Below are 7,007 nucleotides of genomic sequence, written 5' to 3'. Positions count from 1 at the left end.
GTACTTACTGCCTTCTCCTAGTTGGACCTACAGAGCAGCCTCTGGGAGACTGCTGACATTGCAGAGCACCACCTGAGCACACAGCTACTGCCTTGCAGAAGCCACGCTATTGAAACCATGGAGCATTTCCAAGAAGTGGTTACAAACTGGGAAGAGATTGCTATTTTCTTTTGTTAGTGTTACTTGGGAAACTGATTCTCCCCCAGCCCCATCTGGAGAACCAGAGGGACACCAAGAAGGCCAGAAGGCTATTCAGGGACCACACAGGAAAGGTGACAAATGAACCCCTTTAAATACAGCTCTCTTTGCTTCTCTACTCATGATTAAACATCGGTGGCCCTGTGCAGGACCAACAAGTGCTGGTCAGTGACATCTGCTCTGGCTGCCACACAGCGATGTCACTGTGATGACACATGGGCGTTACAGTGATGTCTGACAATCTTCCAGTGCAATCCCCGGACGTTCTCTTAGACTTCACATGCTGACTGGCAGGGTGAAGACTGGCTTACCACAGAAATGCCTCTATGTGAAAACTTTGGTCAAACTGAGATGAGAAAAATTAAAATTGAGCCACCTGAAGCTGAAGAAGCTGCCTGAGTCCTCAGACTCTCCTTCTTCTCATCCTCCAGGACAGGATGAACAAGGAACAATACGGGATGCTGCTCTAGCACAGATAAAGAAAGAAAAAGATCCACCAACTTCTTCTGATGAAGAGGAAACCAAATGTTTCCCTCACGTTTCTTCTGAGGAGAACAAAGCCAGAATCTCCTCAGCCCTCAGCTTTCCACAAAAACTCTGGCTATCAATTGAAAGTGACCAATTTAAGATGATTTGGTGGAATCATGGTGGAAATTGTGTTGTTATTGATGAAGAAACGTTTAAGCCCCAAGCACTGGGAAGGAAAGGACCTGTGAGAGTTCTTCGGACTGAAAACATGAAAATCTTCATACACAAAATTAATCCGTGAAGATTCACCAAAATACACCATGACTGCACAAGATCTTGTTTCCATTCCTGAGTCTCTGGCAGAGGAAGAAGCATTTGCTGCTCACAGGAAGGTACATCAGCTGCTCCACACATAAACCAATTCTCACAAGATTCTGGTGGGTGGGATGAAAGTTTCAAGACAATAAGCTTTAGTAACAGAAGAGAGGTCTGTGTCAGTTAATGTTCTGATCTTTATATCTTTTTCTGTCTGTTTCTGGGTATTTTAGAGGTTGCACTGCTGAACAGCAGAAATACAGATAATATAGATTTGAGTTATATCCCAATTTGAACACACAGAAAAGAAAGATAAATCAGGATACGATGAGCCTATTTATTTCAATATATTTGCAACATATCTTGTTTGACTTAACCTAAGCTCTGAGATTAATCTGACCGAAAGACCTTTTCACTACCCATCTTTGCCTTCAGCAATTAAGCCTTACTTCCTGTATTTCACCATCTTTCAGTCCCAGACAGCAACTAACTCTTCTCCTCTGCATTTTTTAGTCACTCTTCTACTCTCACCCACACTTCCAGAGAGATGATCCGTAACTGCCTGAACACTGACAGCAAAGAGTTGCTCTGAGGAGACAGAGGTGGCTGCCCCTGCCCTGCAGGAATTCCTGAAGGAGAGCCACCTGAGGAGCAGACCAGGTGCCCAGCCCATGCAGGGAGCAGCTGCTGGGTGAAACAGGAGCCTGCTGGCAGCACCAAAGGAAGAAGGCACAGAGACAGCAGCACCCATAGGGCCCCACCACTCAAGCGCCCTAAGAAAGCCACCACCCAAACCAGTGCTGCTCCAGCCCTGCCAGACCTGCTGTAGCAGCACAGAGGGAAACGTACCAGCCTCTGGCCCCCTCCCTGCTGCCACCAAGTAGCAGCCTCTGCTGCTCACTTCTGCTCCTCCATGTGACACAGGACACAGGTTTACAACCATCCCAGCACAGCAGGAGCTTCCCCAGCACCCACAGGCAGCAGAGCAGCAGCTCCTCAGGCCCTCCTCACCTCATCCCTCGCAGCAGCCGTGCAGGGGCAGCCCTGTCCTGCCCCAATGGCACCTGCAGCTCTCACTGGGCACAGGCAGGGGACGGCCGGCACCCAGGTGGGACCCACTGCAGGCAGCATCACCAGTAATGAGTTTGTAAGTTAAGAGGTCATAGACAGTTCTGGAAAGATGTTTAGAGTAATAAACCTTCTGCATTATCAGATACTTTCATTTATTTATCTAATTATTTATTTAATAGTTCTGGGAATAAAATGTTTGAATAACTAATCTTTCCAGCTGTCACGTCCTTTTAGTCTCTCTTTCACTTATTTAATGGTAAAATCTCAGAATTTTGTCTCTCAAAAGGAAGTAGAAGCAATGGCTCTAATATCAGTTGAATGGTTTTCTGTAAAAATCAAGCTTTAAATTTTTTACTTGTGGAGATACACAAATAATAATAAGAGATAGCTTCTCTTATAAAGTCTTTTAAGTGGCACTTCCTGATTCATACTGCTATCAATCATGAGCTGTACGATGGCAGTGCTGATCACAACCTATGGGAATGTTTTCAATATTTTAGTAAGTCTGAAGTTCACATCAGAGATGCAATAAATTGCCAAAATAGGAGCTCTATCTTATTGACAGGCAAATGCACACAGCAGCCTCTTTGGTATGTGTATTTTAGTTCAAATTTTATCTTTGAACTTGAAGTTTACCTAAGAGAATGTTTCACAAATAGGTTCATGAAAGAATTACTCTCAGAAAAATCCCTTACTGAAAGAATCAATTATTTATAAAAATACCACTCCTAAAGCATGGTATGCTTTCACCTGGTGCAGATTTGCAGTCCTAACGGCAGTCAGACAGGCATTTGATCGGGTGTCAGAAAACTGAGCAGGTGTCTGGAATGCAGTTAATCTAGAAAAGCTTAGAGTTCTGATTTGCCAGAAGGGTAGAAGACACAATTTAATACAGACAAATTCTCCAGTCACCACCACACCCATACGCAAAAGCAACAATATCACCAGTTTTCTGTCCTTTCGCTTCCTTCCTGGGGCGTCTGCCAACTAGCCCCTGCATCCGTACTACCCAGCTCCTTGGTTGTGGCTCTGAAGAAACCATATGTTTCATACATCTACTGCTCTGGGAAATAAACTGCTTTCAGAAATGTCATCTAAAAGCTGGGGGTTTAACTGCTGCCTTTAACTGCCCTTATTCCACAGCTAAAAATGTCTTAATGGAAACAAAAAGTAACTGTATTAAAAATACATTTTCTTCAAAAGAAGAGGGAATTGAGATGCCATCTGCACTGCTTCTGGCTGCCGTTCAGCTCCTTAAAATGAATGCCAAATTAACAGCAGCACTTCCCCCTCCCTGCTTCCTTCTCCATCTCATAGCTCGCTTTAAGTTTCACCCAGAATCCTTGGGAAAACAAAGAATACCACCTCTGCAAAAACTTCAGCAGGGTTTGTTTTTTTCTGTGCTTAATCTCTATGGCTGTTACAACTTCCCCATGATGTTCCCAAGGTCTTGGCTTCCCTGCAGGCAGGTACGTTGGCTAGAGCAGGTTGGGCAGAAATTCCTGCTGGCTTCTGCTATGATGCTGCTTGCAGTTTCTGGTCCCAGGCACAATTATTTGGTGCTGGGCATCTCCTTGGTCTCCACGCATCTGCCTCACTTCCCAGATACATCCTTCAGTCAGGATCTTCATGTTCTCTTTGGGCGTCCTTTTCTCTCTGGAACCCATCTCTCAGCACCAGCTCTTCCTTCTGGAAACCAAGCTTCTCCAGCCCAGAAAGCCTGTGTGTAGCAAGAGTACATTATCTGTGAGGCTATTAACTGTGGGCATATCTCATTATTCTATCAGTTCAAGGATTCAGGATGTGCTACTTGCACTTGATTCAGGTGTTATCAACTTTCCAAGCAGTGCTATCAGAGCCTGAAGATTCTTTAGAGCTGGAAAGAGGAAGAAATCCTACCAACAGTCCAGGCTGAGGTACAACACAGTCACAGGAGACTGGTATTGGCCTGGGAGGATGTTTCACCACTTGGCAAAGCCTTGTTTCCATCAGTTTCCACATTCAGCATCCAAAGCTACAGTATTTGCACCAGTTCTGTCCATTTGTGATTGCTGCAGTCTAGAGCAAGAACAAACCAAGCGCAGCACGAGCTTGTAAAACCCATCCATTCCAAGCACCAACTCAGTGGTATCTTCTGATACAACTGAATTAGTTCTATCTACAAGCACAGAGGTTGCCATCTCCTTTTCTTTGAGTGAAAGAAGCCTCCAAGGAGCAATGAAGACCTCAAAAAAAAACAAAGGCTGAAACACAAACATCATTTAACAGCTTGTTCTGCTGCATGCCTCATGGACTTACACAGTTCATGGTGACATGGTTATCTATCACCCTATGGTTGTTACAGTACTTTACAAAACAGCCAGCTCTTACACAGAATCATAGAATGTAAGATGCCATTCAACATTATCAGCATTTGAGATAAGTTACATGTCACCAATTTATATGCAAAATGATTCCAATTCTCCTCTGCTTCTTGACAGTTTGGGCTAAAGATTGGTGTGGAGCCACTTGGGCATGGAGAGTGGGATATTTTTAAGCTTGATGAATGTTCCTTTTCTTTGATAGTGTGTCACTGCAGCTGACTAGTGAGAGTCAGCCACGCATACACATGTTGAGCATTCAAGACATTTGACTTGGTTACATTTACAGAAAGGCTGGTGTTGTAGGTGCTTGTAATTAAAAGCCATCCACAAAATACAAGCTAGGTGAATTGGATACAACAGTTCTCTAAAACAGTGTAGAAGGGGGACAGCTGAAGAGCTATGGAGTCTGTAAGAGAGACAGATTGTAGTTTGACTTGATTGTCTTCAGGATTTAATAAGTCCTTATCTTTATCTTATTTTTCATACTCCAATCCATACCTAGACTCCCCTAGGCAGTCACAATCCCAGTGTCTCTCTCCTATTATTAAACACAGCTGTGAAAAATATCTTAGCCTATACTCAGAAGACAAAAAAAAAAGATGAATGAATAACCTACCATACAGTTTGAGAATATCGCTGCTGCTTGGCAGTCACATATACAGATGGAGTAAGAGCTCCTTTATGTCCTTGTTTACATTATCTAGCAAGAACTCTAATAACTCAAGCATTAGAGCACTTGCATTACAGATTTCCTGCTTTAGAGAAAGCCGTATCAACTATTGGAATATGAAAACTGATCAAAATTCTGAATTAAAAACAACAGACCCCAACAGTTTTCACCCCTGGGAATACATGAAATTGCAGTTCTGATCAGAAAACTGCGCTGAACTTCCAGAAGTACTACATCACAACCTCCAATTATTTCTTCTGCCTTTTGTAGAGATCTTCATTATTTCATGACAAATAAGTAGTACTGTATAATGATATATTACTTCTATTGAAGCCAGTATATGGATAATCCATTATTTTCAAAGTCCTCCAGGGCAATTTCTGATTAGTACTCAATTTTTTTCTATTAAACGGTTTGACAAAAGAGCATGTAAAATAAAATAAAATGTTCCTACACTCATAGCAGCAGAGGTGAAATATTTAAACTGAAATACACCTTTTAAAAAATTATTTATCAGTCCACTAGTTTTTCCTTGAGAAGTTTCAGATTTATTTTTTTCCTCCCTATCAAAAGGGATAAAACTGGGTGTTAAAAATAAGTTCCAACTCTTGATGTCCACACATGCTTCAGCAAAGTTAATACCTAAATAGCTCTGACAGCTGTATTCATGAGCCAGCGAGCAAGCAAAGCCAGGACACAGGCACAGAGCACACAAGTGAGCCTTATCAGCAGGCACTGGTCCCCAGTATGCAGGAGGGACTCTGCAAACACAACCGGCTCCACACTTGCCCGCACATTTCAGGATCTCTCCTCCCTGCGGCCACCTACCACTAAAAGCACTTTTCATTAAAAAATTAAGGAACAAAGAGAAGAAAGGAAAAAAAACAAACAAAAAGAGAGAGTTAATACCTTCAGCTGAATATCTTCTGCTTGCTTTGTGCTGCACTACCTCAGCATGAACCAAAACCCTGCCTCTCCCTGGCCCATTCTCTGCAAATGAGGCACAAAACCCAGAGGTGGTTAATGAATATGCTGCAATTTTTTTTTCTTCCAGAATCAGCACAATGTTGCTTGGCACAGGTGCACTTTAACAATGATAAATCTGGAAAGTTCACATTGATTAATTACTCTGATTTTCACATTCACCCATCTCACACAAAGAAAAGGCAAATCAAGCTGTTGGAAGTATCTCTCTCTCCACCTCCCTGATATTTTATGCTGCCCTTTTCTCTTTTTTTTTTTTTTAAGGAAACAAACAAACAATAAAACCCTGTTTCTCAGCATCTATTTTTAGCTGTAACGTTTTGGAACACACAAGCAGAATTGGATTCTCTTAAAACATAGTTCTGAAAGTAGAAAAGAAGAATTTAGAAAAGCTTCTAGAACAGTTAACGAGTTCAACAGTCGCTTCCTTATGTATGGGGAATGTGCCACCAGCCCATCATCAGAACATCCAGGCATTTTCCACCCAATAAAGACAAGTATTGCATGCTTTCCTACACATCTTTATGGAACTAGGGACTTTTCAGGTATCAGGCCAACAAACAGCATAAGGAGTGATCACTAGATACCCTGCAGGAAATCAACACCTTTTCAGAAGTAAAAGGGCTTCTGATGTTTCTTCAAAGGGATCAGATTCAAAATAAGCTCCGTATCAGCTCTGATCCACCACCAGACCCTTCACTACAAAATGCTCCGCACCTTTCCATTTGTTTTGATGGTTAATACACAGCTGCTTAATGTATAAAGAGCTATTCTAAACTGCACTAGAAGCTACTGTGCCCTGCAAAGGCTATCGGAGATCCACCAAGTTATTTAAATTAGATATAAAAGGTCCTACCTTCAAAAAAGACAGTAATTCAGTGAATTTTCAGGATGCCTAGAGTTCTAGGAAGAGAAGATCTTTGCATAGATAAATAGAT

General features: G+C 42.3%; 1 long non-coding RNA gene across 1 annotated transcript in view; it reads right to left on the bottom strand.

Annotated features, from left to right (window-relative positions):
* Positions 1-381: 381 nt before the first annotated feature.
* LOC125696444 (uncharacterized) overlaps positions 382-7,007 on the bottom strand; it is an 81,589-nt gene continuing 74,963 nt past the window's right edge. The window contains exon 4 of the long non-coding RNA XR_007378343.1: positions 382-3,772. This is a non-coding gene — a long non-coding RNA (uncharacterized LOC125696444). The remainder of the gene's footprint in view (positions 3,773-7,007) is intronic.

Source organism: Lagopus muta, chromosome 7, assembly GCF_023343835.1.
Source record: "Lagopus muta isolate bLagMut1 chromosome 7, bLagMut1 primary, whole genome shotgun sequence".
In the NCBI taxonomy this organism is placed as follows: domain Eukaryota; kingdom Metazoa; phylum Chordata; class Aves; order Galliformes; family Phasianidae; genus Lagopus; species Lagopus muta.
This window is presented reverse-complemented; position numbering and strand designations above follow the sequence as displayed.